The 15,043-nt window shown below is 45.2% G+C and overlaps 6 non-coding genes across 6 annotated transcripts; all 6 read left to right on the top strand.

Moving 5' to 3' along the window:
• Positions 1-2,639: 2,639 nt before the first annotated feature.
• On the top strand, positions 2,640-2,711 carry TRNAW-CCA (transfer RNA tryptophan (anticodon CCA)). Its single transcript has one exon. It is a non-coding gene; the product is annotated as a tRNA-Trp (tRNA).
• Positions 2,712-10,153: 7,442 nt separating this feature from the next.
• Positions 10,154-10,225, top strand: TRNAW-CCA (transfer RNA tryptophan (anticodon CCA)). The gene has a single exon. It is a non-coding gene; the product is annotated as a tRNA-Trp (tRNA).
• Positions 10,226-10,580: 355 nt separating this feature from the next.
• TRNAW-CCA (transfer RNA tryptophan (anticodon CCA)) lies at positions 10,581-10,652 on the top strand. The gene has a single exon. It is a non-coding gene; the product is annotated as a tRNA-Trp (tRNA).
• A 355-nt stretch (positions 10,653-11,007) lies between these two features.
• On the top strand, positions 11,008-11,079 carry TRNAW-CCA (transfer RNA tryptophan (anticodon CCA)). Its single transcript has one exon. It is a non-coding gene; the product is annotated as a tRNA-Trp (tRNA).
• A 1,210-nt stretch (positions 11,080-12,289) lies between these two features.
• Positions 12,290-12,361, top strand: TRNAW-CCA (transfer RNA tryptophan (anticodon CCA)). The gene has a single exon. It is a non-coding gene; the product is annotated as a tRNA-Trp (tRNA).
• A 1,635-nt stretch (positions 12,362-13,996) lies between these two features.
• TRNAW-CCA (transfer RNA tryptophan (anticodon CCA)) lies at positions 13,997-14,068 on the top strand. The gene has a single exon. It is a non-coding gene; the product is annotated as a tRNA-Trp (tRNA).
• The last annotated feature ends 975 nt before the right edge of the window (positions 14,069-15,043 follow it).

The following is a 15,043-nucleotide window of genomic DNA, read 5'->3' as shown; positions in this document are numbered from 1 at the left end:
ATGAAAATCGCTGGAGTGTCACGGCAGTCGACCACCTTACCCGCTACGCAGAAACAGCTTCTATACCATCTGGGACTGCACTGAGATCGCCGATTTCTTTCTTCGCCACATCTTTTTGCGTCATGGAGCTCCACGCATTCCCCTCGGTGATCGTGGCAAAGTCTTACTATCATCTATCTGTCTATCTACTTATTTGTCTGTCTACAGTGACTCTTCTCTTTAGCTGTGCTTCATCGACAGAAGGCCAGGCAAAACATGCTAGCACGCGTGTGCAACGGCTACCCTAAGCGGACTCGGTGGCGAACTGGTAGCGCTTCGTCTCCAGATCAGAAGGTTGCGTGTTCGAACCGGGTGCGGGTCAAATTCTCTTTTTTATTATTTTCATCTATCTGTCTATCTACTCTTTTGTCTGTCTACAATGACTTGTCTCTTTACCTGTGCTTCACCGACAGAAGGCCAAGCAAAACATGCTACCACGTGTGTGCGAACGGCTACCGTAAGCAGACTCTCAGGCGCAACGGTAGCGCGTCAGACTTCAGATCAGAAGGTAGCGTGTTCGAATCACGTCTGGGTCAAATTCTCTTCTTTATTATTTTCAACTATCTGTCTATCTACTTATTTGTCGGTCTACAATAACTTGTCTCTTTACCTGTGCTTCATCGACAGAAGGCCGAGCAAAACATGCTACCGCGTGTGTGCGAACGGCTACCCTAAGCGGACTCGGTGGCGAACCGGTAGCGCGTCTGATTCCAGATCAGAAAGTTGCGTGTTCGAATAACATCCGGGTCAAAGTCTCTTTTTTATTATTTTCATCTGTCTATCTACTTATTTGTCTGTCTACGGTGACTTGTCTCTTTACCTGTGCTTCATCGACAGAAGGCCGAGCAAAACATGCTACCGCGTGTGTGCGAACACCTACACTAAGTGGACTCGGTGGCGATACGGTAGCACGTCTGACTCCAGATCACATGGTTGCGTGTTCGAATAACATCTGGGTCAAATTCTCTTTTTCATTATTTTCAACTATCTGTCTATCTACTAATTTGTCTGTCTACAATGACTTGTCTCTTTACCTGTGCTTCACCGACAAAAGGCCGAGCAAAACATGCTACCGCGTGTGTGTTGTGTAAACGGCTACCCTAAGCGGACTCGGTGGCGCAACTTTAGCACGTCAGACTCCAGATCAGAAGGCTGCGTGTTCTAATCACGTCCAGGTCAAATTTTCTTTTTAATATTTTTATCTATCTGTCTATCTACTTATTTGTCTGTCTACAATGACTTGTCTTTTTACCTTTGCTTCATCGATGGAAGGCCGACCAAAACATTCTACCACGTGTGTGTGAACGGCAACCCTAAGCGGACTCTGTGGCGAACCGATAGCGCGTCTGACACCAGATCAGAAAGTTGCGTGTTCGAATAACATCCGGGTCAAAGTCTCTTTTTTATTATTTTCATCTGTCTATCTACTTATTTGTCTGTCTACGGTGACTTGTCTCTTTACCTGTGCTTCATCGACAGAAGGCCGAGCAAAACATGCTACCGCGTGTGTGCGAACACCTACACTAAGTGGACTCGGTGGCGATACGGTAGCACGTCTGACTCCAGATCACATGGTTGCGTGTTCGAATAACATCTGGGTCAAATTCTCTTTTTCATTATTTTCAACTATCTGTCTATCTACTAATTTGTCTGTCTACAATGACTTGTCTGTTTACCTGTGCTTCACCGACAAAATGCCGAGCAAAACATGCTACCCTGTGTGTGTTGTGTAAACGGCTACCCTAAGCGGACTCGGTGGCGCAACTTTAGCACGTCAGACTCCAGATCAGAAGGCTGCGTGTTCTAATCACGTCCAGGTCAAATTTTCTTTTTAATATTTTTATCTATCTGTCTATCTACTTATTTGTCTGTCTACAATGACTTGTCTTTTTACCTTTGCTTCATCGATGGAAGGCCGACCAAAACATTCTACCACGTGTGTGTGAACGGCAACCCTAAGCGGACTCTGTGGAGAACCGGTAGCACGTCTGACACCAGATCAGAAAGTTGCGTGTTCGAATAACATCCGGGTCAAAGTCTCTTTTTTATTATTTTCATCTGTCTATCTACTTATTTGTCTGTCTACGGTGACTTGTCTCTTTACCTGTGCTTCATCGACAGAAGGCCGAGCAAAACATGCTACCGCGTGTGTGCGAACGCCTACACTAAGTGGACTCGGTGGCGATACGGTAGCACGTCTGACTCCAGATCACATGGTTGCGTGTTCGAATCACGTCTAGGTCAAATTCTCTTTTTCATTATTTTCGACTATCTGTCTATCTACTTATTTGTCTGTCTACAATGACTTCTCTCTTTACCTGTGTTTCATCGACAGAAGACCGAGCAAAACATGCTACCGCGTGTGTGCGAACGGCTACCTTAAGCGGACTCGGTGGTGCAACTTTAGCACGTCTGACTCCAGATCAAAAGGTTGCGTGTTCTAATCACATCCGGGTCAAGTTCTCTTTTTTATTATTTTCATCTATCTGTCTATCTACTTATTTGTCTGTCTACAATGACTTGTTTCTTTACTTGTGCTTCATCGACAGAAGGCCGAGAAAAACATGCTACCACGTGTGTGCGAAGGGCAACCCTAAGCGGACTCGGTGGCGCAACGGTAGCGCGTCTGACTCCACATCAGAAGGTTGCGTGTTCGAATCACGTCAGGGTCAAATTCTCTTTTTTGTTATTTTCATCTGTCTATCTACTTATTTGTCGTTCTACAATGACTTGTCTCTTTACCTGTGCTTCATCGACAGAAGGCCGAGCAAAACATGCTACCACGTTTGTGCGAAGGGCTACCGTATAGGCGGACTCGGTTGCGCAACGGTACCACGTCTGACTCCAGATGAGAAGGATGCGTGTTCGAATCACGTCTGGGTCAAATTCTCTTTTTTGTTATTTTTATCTGTCTATCTACTTATTTGTCATTCTACAATGACTTGTCTCTTTACCTGTGCTTCATCGACAGAAGGCCAAGCAAAACATGCTACCGCGTGTGTGCGAACGGCTTCCTAAGTGGACTTGATGGCGACACGGTAGCACGTCTGACTCCAAATCAGAAGGTTGCGTGTTCGAACCACGTCCGGGTCAAGTTCTCTTCTTTATTATTTTCATCTATCTGTCTATCTACTTATTTGTCTGTCTACAATGACTTGTCTCTTCACCTGTGCTTCATCGACAGAAGGCCGAGCAAAACATGCTACCGTGTGTGTGCGAAGGGACACCCTATAAGCGGACTTGGTGGCGACACGGTAGCACATCTGACTCCAGATCAGAAGTTCGCGTGTTCTAATCACCTCCGTGTTAAGTTCTCTTTAATATTTTCATCTATCTGTCTATCTACTTATTTGTCTGTCTACAATGACTTGTCTCTTCACCTGTGCTTCATCGATAGAAGGCCGAGCAAAACATGCTACCACTTGTGTGCGAACAGCCACCTTAAGCGGACTCGTTGGCGAACTGGTAGCGCGTCCGACTCCAGATCAGAAGGTTGCGTGTTCGAGTCACGTCCGAGTCAAACTCTCTTTTTTAATATTTTTATCCGTCTATATACTTATTTGTCTGTCTACAATGACTTGTCTCTTTATCTGTGCTGCATCGACAGAAGGCCGAGCAAAACATGCTACCACGTTTGTGCGAACGGCTACACTAAGTGGACTCGGTGGCGAGGACTCCGCGTTCGGCTTCGGTTGGAGACGGACGTGTGATGGCTCGCTCCGTGCGAGGTGCTTCGGCGGCCGCTGCTGGCCGCGGTGTTAGGTTCTCTTCTGATCCATCGGATTACCGGTTTTTGTTGCCTACATTGCCGTCGGGTGACAGTATGGAAAAGTGTGTGCTTCTGCACGGGGATTTGGAAAAAAGACCATAACGGTTGGAAGACTTTCGGGCCCCGTTGGAAGAAGTGGGACTCATCCAGGCGATCACTGGCATTGGAGCCTTCCAGATGAATCACATCTGGCTGGTGAAGATGCGAAGCAAGGATGACAAAGATGCATTACTCAAAACAAGTGGACTCCAAATGAAGGTTGGCTTCTGTGCTATCATCGACCATATCCAACTTGATCTAACCGTTAAAATCCACTGGGTTGACTTTGCGGTCTCGAATGAGAGCATTCGACAAGCGTTAGGTGAGTTTGTTGAAGTTCTGGAGGTTTCCAACGACAACTGGACTGTCGCGGGCTTCGAACACGCGATATCGACGACGAGGATGGTGCAACTGAAACTGAAGGAAGGCCTGGAGCTAGAAGACTTGCCATACCTTTTTAAGATTGGAGGGGGCACCGTCCTTCTTGTGGCCCCGGGTCGGGCACCGCTTTGCCTAAGGTGTCACATGCAAGGACGTATACGACGAGACTGCCAGACTCCCCGCTGTGGTGTATGCCGAGCGTGTGATCATGAAAGTCAAGATTGCGTCAAGAGTTATGCCAGAGTTACGAAGACCGTGCTGCCAACACAAGACGCCCAAGATAATCTAATGGACGCCGAAGAGGCTGAGAAGGTGGCCCCTGGCAGCAACGCCGTGGGACCCGACGCCGTGGTTCAGGCAACTGAAGAAGAGACAGCCGACGCGACAACGCAAGATGGCAAAGACTCAATGAAAGAATCCGAGGAGTTCGCCGCAACAGGCGGCCAGCAGGACATTCAAGAATCGATGGAGGAAGATATGGGTACCAGTGGCGAGATCGCTACACCAGAAGCCAGCACAAATTCTCCAGAACCGACCACGGGACGCGGCAAGCGTTACCGAGTGGAGAGCACAGAACGCAACCTGAAACGCCCGGAGCGTCTGTGGCATCGCGTCACAGGCGCTAAGAGTAAAAAATATGCCCTCGAAACCCGGTCGGCGTCATCGTCGCCGCTTCGGGGACAGGATCTAGACGCGTAAGACCCCGGTTTTCCTACTGCACGGTATACGAGACACGGTGAGCGCAGCATTGTAGTTTTCATCTTTGACATCAACATGGCTAGCATGACTGCGCCTTTACGCATTGGTACGCTGAATGTACGTGGTCTAGGAACGCGTCGCAAACAGTACCAGTTGAAAAGCTTGATGCAAGAAAAAGACCTTGACTGGCTCGCAGTCCAGGAGACTAAAGTTAGTACTGAGGACGCGACTGATAGCTTGGTAGCAGGATTTTCATTGCGGTACAATGCGTGTGTGAGCTATGCAGTGGGAGCATCAGCCGGATGTATTATTTTTGTCAAGAACTCTCTTGGTATTGTAGTGTAAGAGGTCAAAATTTGCCTACAGTGGCGTTTTGTTTTGTGTGACTTTTGTTACGGGAACACTAAATTTAGAGTTATCTGTGTATACGCACCTACAAATTCGAGAGACAGATGTTTGTTTTTTCGGGAAATGCAAGCGTACTTTGAATGTCAGAAATGTGTGATTCTGTTGGGTGACTTCAATTGTGTTTTGACCCAAGAAGATTGCACGTATGCTGCTAAATTAGGTGGTGAAAGCGTTGGTTTGCTTAGAGACAGCCTTAATAAGTACTTTTTACATGACGTAGCTCTGTTTGCGATGGGTGGCAGTCACCAGCACTTCACACATTTTCAAGGTTCGAGTCACGCACGACTAGATCGAGCATATGTTTGTTCTGAGATAGTACCTTTATGTCAGAACTATGACGTTTATGCTGTTTCCTTCAGTGATCATTGCTTAGTTTTGTGTGAGATAGGTAGAAAGTGCAAAAAGAAGGTTGTATGGGAAAGATGGAAACTGAATACTAAGATAATTATGCACGAAGGGTTTAGAGATAAGACAAAGAAGGAAATCGAGAATTTTTTCAAAAACGCTGGAAGAAGTGCCACGGAAAGATGGGAATTATTTAAGCGAAAGATAAAAATGAATGCAATATAGTGTGGTTGCTACATACAGTATCAAGCTCGAAAAGAGGAACGTGACCTACGGGCAGAGCTAAATTATTTGGTGAATATTGAAGCAGAATACCTGGGCTTATTCACACATCAACTGCAGGTTGTCAAAAACAAAATTGAATGTCTTGAAGAAGATAAATATAAAGGCGCAATTATACGAGCAAGAGCTGAGTGATACCTCGTGGGTGAAGCCCCGACAAAGCGAGCCTTGCCAGATGAAAAGGCATATGCTCGAGCTCACGACATACTAGAGATAGAATGGAATAGTAAAATATTGAAAGAACATAAAGATATTATAAAAGCTTTTGAGAACTATTATCAGGACGTGTTTGCTTATCGCGAACCAAAGGAGCCGGGTTTTGTAGATGAGTTCTTGATAGAAATGCCGACACTTAATGCTGAGGACACAAATTTATTATAAATGTCTATTAGTATAGGGGAAATTCAGAAGGCCATCGATGATCTCGGCATGGGCAATTCACCTGGTCCAGATGGCATTAATGCCGCCTTTTACAAGGCGTTCAAGGAGGATATGGCCGCCGCATTGCATAAGGGTTTTTCAGAGTCTTTAGATCGCGGAGCTCTGCCTCCGTTGTTTAATCCAGCACACACCGTGCTGATTCCTAAAGGGAAAGAGCAACAGGTTTTACGCAGAGTGACAGGATACAGGCCAATCACGCTAACAAACGTAGAATATAAGGTGTTTATGAAAGTTCTGGCTAGGAGGTTGCAAGGAGCTATATACAAGTTGGTCGGGTCACATCAGACTTGCGGCATCAAGCGTAGGAGCATATTCACGAATATTCATGTTGCCAGGAGCATTTTGAAGTAATGTGACGCTGCGCTTCTAAAAGTAGCTATGTTGCAAATTGATCTAGCCAAGGCTTTCGACATGGTTCCACACAATATACTCTTCATGCTAGCTGAGTACGTTGGTCTTGGTGCGATCATATGTAAAGGTATTAAATTGGCATATAAAAATTCAACCACAAATTTAATTGTAAATTGAGAACTCTCACAGCGCATACAAGTACTTTCCTCCGTGCGCCAGGGGTGTCCTTTAAGTCCTTTGCTCTTCGCTCTATTTTTGGAACCATTGTGTCAGAAAGTGATTCACCATGCAGGGATTAATGGTTTCAGGTTGCAGTCATGTGAAGTGCGTGTTTTGGCATACGCCGACGATGTTGCCTTTTTAGCAGTTGATAGAGAGAGTGTCACTTTGTTATTAAAAATCACTCAAAGGTTTTGTAACACGAGTGGAAGTTTAATGAACAACGAAAAAAGCATTGGTTTATGGCATGGTAATTAGGACCTTAGGCCCAGTTCTTTAGGAAATATTCAGTGGCTCACGACGCCTAGTCGTTACCTAGGGGTACCATTGGACAGGTATCAAGACAGTGAAGCATTTTGGCTTGAAAAGACCGAAGAACTGCGCGCGACCGCCGAAGAATGGGGCGGTCGTGGCTTATCATTTTTCTCTAGGTTTGCTGTATGCAACGTGTTTCTGGCTGCCAAAGCTATGTACCTTTTGCAAGTACTTAGTTGTAAGCGTAAACCATTCACAAAGTCCACAGGATATTCGCCACGTTCATCTGGAGCTCTACGTGGGAGAGAACATCTAGAGCGAACTTGTTTCGGCGATTTAAGCAAGGAGGGCTGTCTCTGTGCCATCTGTTTCTTAACCATGTAATATCATGTTTCCTGCTCACTAGAGACCAGAGAGACTCTTTTTTACGTTCTTTATTTCAAGCAACGCTGTTACACCACATGCCTGACTTCTTTGTATCTTTAGACAGGCGAGAACGACACACCTTGTCCCCGTTCTTGCGCGAAGCTGTGTTCTCATATCGTTTCTTAAAGGCGAGGTTTTCGATAGATTACCTAACTAATGTGAAAAGAAAGCACCTTATGAAAGACCTAATACAGAATATTTTTCCTGTGCCCATGTACCGTTCAAGGTAAGAAAAATTATATGGTCAAGACGTACTAAAGCGAGTGAAAAACATGTGTATACCACCCAATGTGAAAACCTTCTTTTGTAAACTTCATACGGGAACCTTGCCAGTAAAAACGTGGCTTGAAGACAGAGGGATGTATGTACCTCAGGGAAGCAGCTGTCTCCTGTGTAACAAACCTGAGACCATTGAACATCTGTTTATTGATTGTAAGAACGCTATTTTCTTTTGGGACATTTTACAGAGGACTTTAAAAAAAGATTTACCTCTTACTTCATATGGAATTCGTTTTTGCTTTGTGAAAGTTCTGTGCAAAATTTGGATGTTATATTTGTGCTTGGTCTTCATTCGGTTTGGCGTAGTATGATATCGTACAGACACTGTGATGTGAGAGTTCTATTCGTTAATGAGTGTTTCGTGGAAGCTGTTATAAAAGTGCGAGATGTGTATAAGACTACCGACTGTAATGAAGATGTAATATCTTTGACGCGTTGTCACGCATGAAACACGTGTGATAGTGATTGTCATATTAGCTTGACCTGTAGTCAAGAAGGCAATAAAGAAAAAAAAGTGGACTCGGTGGCGACACGGTAGCACGTCTGACTCCAGATCAGAAGGTCTCGTGTTCGAATCAAGTCCGGGTCAAGTTCTCTTTTTTACTATTTTCATCTATCTGTCTATCTACTTATATGTCTGTCTACAGTGACTCTTCTCTTTAGCTGTGCTTCATCGACAGAAGGCCAGGCAAAACATGCTAGCACGTGTGTGCAACGGCTACCCTAAGCGGACTCGGTGGCGAACTGTTAGCGCGTCAGACTCCAGATCAGAAGGTAACGTGTTCGAATCACGTCTGGGTGAACTTCTTTCTTTTATTATTTTCAACTATCTGTCTATCTACTAATTTGTCTGTCTACAATGACTTGTCTTTTTACCTGTGCTTCACCGACAGAAGGCCGAGCAAAACATGCTACCGCGTGTGTGTGAACGGCTACCCTAAGCGGACTCGGTGGCGCAACTTTAGCACGTCTGACTCCAGATCAGAAGGCTGCGTGTTCTATTCACGTCCGGGTCAAATTTTCTTTTTAATATTTTTATCTATCTGTCTATCTACTTATTTGTCTGTTCAATTACTTGTCTTTTTACCTTTTCTTCATCGATGGAAGGCCGACCAAAACATTCTACCACGTGTGTGGGAACGGCAACCCTAAGCGGACTCTGTGGCGAACCGGTAGCGCGTCTGACACCAGATCAGAAAGTTGCGTGTTCGAATGACGTCCGGGTCAAATTCTCTTTTTTATTATTTTCATCTGTCTATCTACTTATTTGTCTGTTTACAATGACTTGTCTCTTTACCTGTGCTTCATCGACAGAAGGCCGAGCAAAACATGCTACCGCGTATGTGCGAACACCTACACTAACTTGACTCGGTGGCGATACGGTAGCACGTCTGACTCCAGATCACATCGTTGCGTGTTCGAATTACGTCTGGGTCAAATTCTCTTTCTTATTAGTTTCAACTATCTGTCTATCTACTTATTTCTCTGTCTACAATGACTTGTCTCTTTACCTGTGTTTCATCGACAAAAGGCCGAGCAAAACATGCTACCGCGTGTGTGCGAACGGCTACCTTAAGCGGACTCGGTGGTGCAACTTTAGCACGTCTGACTCCAGATAAGAAGGTTGCGTGTTCTAATCACATCCGGGTCAAATTCACTTTTTATGATTTTTATCTATCTGTTTATCTACTTATTTGTCCTTCTACAATGACCTTCCCTTTACCTGTGCTTCGTCGACAGAAGGCCGTGTAAAACATGCTACCGCGTGTGTGCGAACGGCGACCCTAAACGGACTCGTTGGCGCAACGGTAGCAGGTCTGACTCCATATCAGAAGGTTGCGTGTTCGAATCACGTCCGGGTCAAGTTCTCTTTTGTATTATTTTCATCTAGCTGTCTATCTACTTATTTGTCTGTCTACAATGACTTGTCTCTTTACTTGTGCTTCATCGACAGAAGGCCGAGCAAAACATGCTACCGCGTGTGTGCGAAGGGCAACCCTATAAGCGGACTTGGTGGCGCAACGGTGCCACGTCTGACTCCAAATCAGAAGGTTGTGTGTTGGAATCACGTTTGGGTCAAATTCTCTTTTTAATATTTTCATCTATCTGAATATCTACTTATTTGTCTGTCTACAATGACTTGTCCCTTTACTTCGGATTCATCGACGGATGGCCGATCAAAACATGCTACCACGTTTTTGCGAATGGCTACCCTAGGCGGACTCGGTGGCGCTACGGTAGCGCGTCTGACTCCAGATCAGAAGGATGCGTGTTCGAAGCACGTCTGGGTCAAATTCTCTTTTTCAATATTTTCAACTATCTGTCGATCCACTTATTTGTCTGTCTACAATTACTTGTCTCTTTACCTTTGCTTCATCGACAGAAGGCCGAGCAAAACATGCTACCGCGTGTGTGCGAACGGCTGCGCTTAGTGGACTCGGTGGCGACACAGTAGCACGTCTGACTCCAGATCAGAAGGTTGCGTGTTCGAATCACGTGTGGGTGAAATTCTTTTTTTATTATTTTCAACTATCTGTCGATCTACATATTTGTCTGTCTACAATGACTTGTCTCTTTACCTGCGCTTCCTCGACTGAAGGCCGTGCAAAACATGCTACCGCGTGTGTGTGAACGGCTACCCTAAACGAACTCGGTGGCGCAACGGTAGCGCGTCTGACTCCAGATCAGAAGGTTGCGTATTCGAATCACGTCTGGGTGAAATTCTCTGTTTTGATATTTTCATCTATCTGTCTAACTACTTATTTGTCTGTCTACAATGACTTGTCTCTTTACCTGTGTTTCATCGACAGAAGGCCGAGCAAAACATGCTACCGCGTGTGTGCGAACGGCTACCTTAAGCGGACTCGGTGGTGCAACTTTAGCACGTCTGACTCTAGATCAGAAGGTTGCGTGTTCTAATCACCTCCAAGTCAAATTCCCTTTTTATGAATTTCATCTATCTGTTTATCTACCTATTTGTCCTTCTACAATGACTTGTCCCTTTACCTGTGCTTCGTCGACAGAAGGCCGTGCACAACATGCTACCGCGTATGTGCGAACACCGAAACTAAACGGACTCGATGGCGCAACGGTAGCGCGTCTGACTCCAGATCAGAAGGTTGCGTGTTCGAATCACGTCTGGGTGAAATTCTCTTTTTTGATATTTTCATCTATCTGTCTACCTACTTATTTGTCTGTCTACAATGACTTGTCTCTTTACCTGTGCTTCATCGACAGAAGGCCGAGCAAAACATGCTACCGCATGTGTGCGAAGGGCTACCCTAAAGGCGGACTCGATGGCGCGACGGTAGCGCGTCTGACTCCAGATCAGAAGGTTGCGTGTTCAAACAATGTGCGGGTCAAATTCTCTTTTTTGTTATTTTTATCTGTCTATCTACTTATTTGTCATTTTACAATGACTTGTCTCTTTACCTGTGCTTCATGGACAGAAGGCCGAGCAAAACATGCTACGGCGTGTGTGCGAACGGCTACACTCAGTGGACTTGATGGCGAAACGGTAGCACGTCTGACTCCAGATCAGGAGGTTGCGTGTTCGAATCGCGTCAGGGTCAAATTCTCTTTTTTTATTATTTTCATCTATCTGTCTATCTACTTATTTGTCTGTCTACAATGACTTGTCTCTTCACCTGTGCTTCATCGACAAAAGGCCGAGCAAAACATGCTACGGCGAGTGTGCGAACGGCTACCCTAAGTGGACTTGATGGCGACACCGTAGCACATCTGACCCCAGATCAGAAGTTCGCGTCTTCGAATCACGTCCGTGTTAAGTTCTTTTTTATTATTTTCATCTATCTGTCTATCTACTTATTTGTCTGTCTACAATGACTTGTCTCTTTACCTGTGTTTCATCGACAGAAGGCCGAGCAAAACATGCTACCGCGTGTGTGCGAAGGGCTACCCCATGGGCAGATTCAGTTGCGCAACGGTACCACGTCTGACTCCAGATCAGAAGGTCTCGTGTTCGAATCACGTCTGGGTGAAATTCTTTCTTTTATTATTTTCAACTATCTGTCTATCTACTTAATTGTCTTTCTACAATGACTTGTCTTTTTACCTCTGCTTCATCGACAGAAGGCCGAGCAAAACGTGCTACCGCGTGTGTGCAAACGGCTACCTTAAGCGGACTCGGTGGTGCAACTTTAGCACGTCTGACTCCAGATCAGAAGGTTGCATGTTCTAATCACATTCGGGTCAAATTCTCTTTTTATGATTGTCATCTATCTGTTTATCTACTTATTTGTCCTTCTACAATGGCTTGTCCCTTTACCTGTGCTTCGTCGACAGAAGGCCGTGCAAAACATGCTACCGCGTGTGTGCGAACGGCAACCCTAAACAGACTCGGTGGTGCAACGGTAGCACGTCTGACTCCATATCAGAAGGTTGCATGTTCGAATCACGTCCGGGTCAAGTTCTCTTTTTTTATTATTTTCAACTATCTGTCTATCTACTCATTTGTCTGTCTACAATGACTTGTCTCTTTACTTGTGCTTTATCGACAGAAGGCCGAGCAAAACATGCTACCGCGTGTGTGCGAAGGGCAACCCTATAAGCGGACTTGGTGGCGCAACGGTACCACGTCTGTCTCCAGATCAGAAGGTTGTGTGTTCGAATCATGTTTGGGTCAAATTCTCTTTTTAATATTTTCATCCATCTGAATATCTACTTATTTGTCTGTCTACAATGACTTGTCCCTTTACGTGGGATTCATCGACGGAAGGCCGAGCAAAACATGCTACCACGTTTGTGCGAACGCCTACCCTAAGCGGACTCGGTGGCGCAACGGTAGCGCGTCTGACTCCAGATCAGAAGGTTTCCTGTTCGAATCACGTCGGGGTCAAATTCTCTTTTTTAATATTTTCAACGATCTGTCTATCTACTTATTTGTCTGTCTACAATAAATTGTCTCTTTACCTGTGCTTCATCGACAGAAGGCCGAGCAAAACATGCTACCGCGTGTGTGCGAACGGCTACCCTAAGCGGACTCGGTGGCGCAACTTTAGCGCGTCATACTCCAGATCAGGAGGTTGCGTGTTCGAGCCATGTGCGGGTCAAATTCTCTTTTTTATTATTTTTATCTGTCTATCTACTTATTTGTCTTTCTACAATGACTTGTGTTTTTACCTTTGCTTCAACGATAGAAGGCCGACCAAACATGCTACCACGTGTGTGCGAACGGCTACCCTATAGGCGGACTCGGTTGCGCAACGGTACCACGTCTGACTCCAGATCAGAAGGTAGCGTGTTCGAATCACGTCTTGGTAAAATTCTTTCTTTTATTATTTTCAACTATCTGTCTATCTACTTATTTGTCTGTTAAAAAATGACTTGTCTGTTTACCTTTGCTTTATCGACAGAAGGCCGAGCAAATCATGCTACCGCGTGTGTGCGAACGGCTACCCTTAGCGAACTCGGTGGCGCAACTTTAGCACGTCTGATTCTAGATCAGAAGGTTGCGTGTTCTAATCACATCCGGGTAAAATTTTCTTTTTAATATTTTTATCGATCTGTGTATATACTTATCTGTCTGTCTACAATGACTTGTGTTTTTACCTTTGCTTCAACGATAGAAGGCCGACCAAACATTCTACCACGTGTGTGCGAACGGCAACTCTAAGCGACTCTGTGGCGAACCGGTAGCGCGTCTGACTCCAGATCAGAAGGTTGCGTGTTCGAATCGCGTCCGGGTAAAATTCTCTTCTTTAATATTTTCATCTATCTGTCTACCTACTTATTTGTCTACCTACAATGACTTGTCTCTTTACCCGTGCTTCATCGACAGAAGGCCGAGCAAAACCTGCTACCGCGTGTGGGCGAAGGAAACAATGTGCGGACTTGGTGGCACAATGGTACCACGTCTGACTCCAGATCAGAAGGTTGTGTGTTCGAATCGCGTTTGGGTCAAGTTTTCTTTTCATTATTTTCATCAATCTTAATATCTACTTATTTGTCTGTGTACAATGCCTTGTCCCTTTATTTGGGATTCATCGACAGAAGGCCGAGCAATACATGCTACCACGTTTGTGCAAACGGCTACCCTAAGCGGACTCGGTGGCGCAATGGTAGCGCGTCTGACTCCAGATCAGAAGGTTGCGTGTTCGAATCACGTCTAGGTCAAATTCTCTTGTTTATTATTTTCAACTATCTGTCTATCTACTTATTTGTCGGTCTACAATAACTTGTCTCTTTGCCTGTGCTTCATGGATAGAAGGCCGAGCAAAACATGCTACCGAGTGTGTGCGAACGGCTACCCTAAGCGGACTCGGTGGCGCAACTTTAGCGCGTCATACTCCAGATCAGAAGGTGGCGTGTTCGAGCCATGTGCGGGTCAAATTCTCTTTTTTATTATTTTTATCTGTCTATCTACTTATTTGTCTTTCTACAATGACTTGTCTCTTTACCTGTGCTTCATCGACAGAAGGCCGAGCAAAACATGCTACCGCGTATATGTGGAGGGCTACCCTATAGGCGGACTCGGTTTCGCAACGGTACCACGTCTGACTCCAGATCAGAAGGTAGCGTGTTCGAATCACGTCTTGGTAAAATTCTTTCTTTTATTATTTTCAACTATTTGTCTATCTACTTATTTGTCTGTTTACAATGACTTGTCATTTTACCTTTGCTTCATCAACAGAAGGCCGAGCAAATCATGCTACCGCGTGTGTGCGAACGGCTACCCTAAGCGGACTCGGTGGCACAACTTTAGCACGTCTGACTCTAGATCAGAAGGTTGCGTGTTCTAATCACGTCCGGGTAAAATTTTCTTTTTAATGTTTTTATCTATCTGTCTATCTACTTATTTGTCATTCTACCATGACTTGTCTCTTTACCTGTGCTTCGTCGAAAGAAGGCCGTGCAAAACATGCAACCGCTTGTGTGCAAACGGCGACCCTAAACGGACTCGATGGCGCAACGGTAGCACGTAAGACTCCATATCAGAAGGTTGCGTGTTCGAATCACGTCCAGGTCAAGTTCTCTTTTTATTATTTTCATCTATCTGAATATATACTTATTTGTCTGTCTACAATGACGTGTCCCTTTATTTGGGATTCATCGACGGAAGGCCGAGCAAAACATGCTACCACGTTTGTG

This window comes from Rhipicephalus microplus, chromosome 5 (assembly GCF_043290135.1).
Source record: "Rhipicephalus microplus isolate Deutch F79 chromosome 5, USDA_Rmic, whole genome shotgun sequence".
Classification (NCBI taxonomy): domain Eukaryota; kingdom Metazoa; phylum Arthropoda; class Arachnida; order Ixodida; family Ixodidae; genus Rhipicephalus; species Rhipicephalus microplus.
Note: the sequence above shows the minus strand (reverse complement) of the source record. Positions and strands in the feature narration are given on the sequence as shown.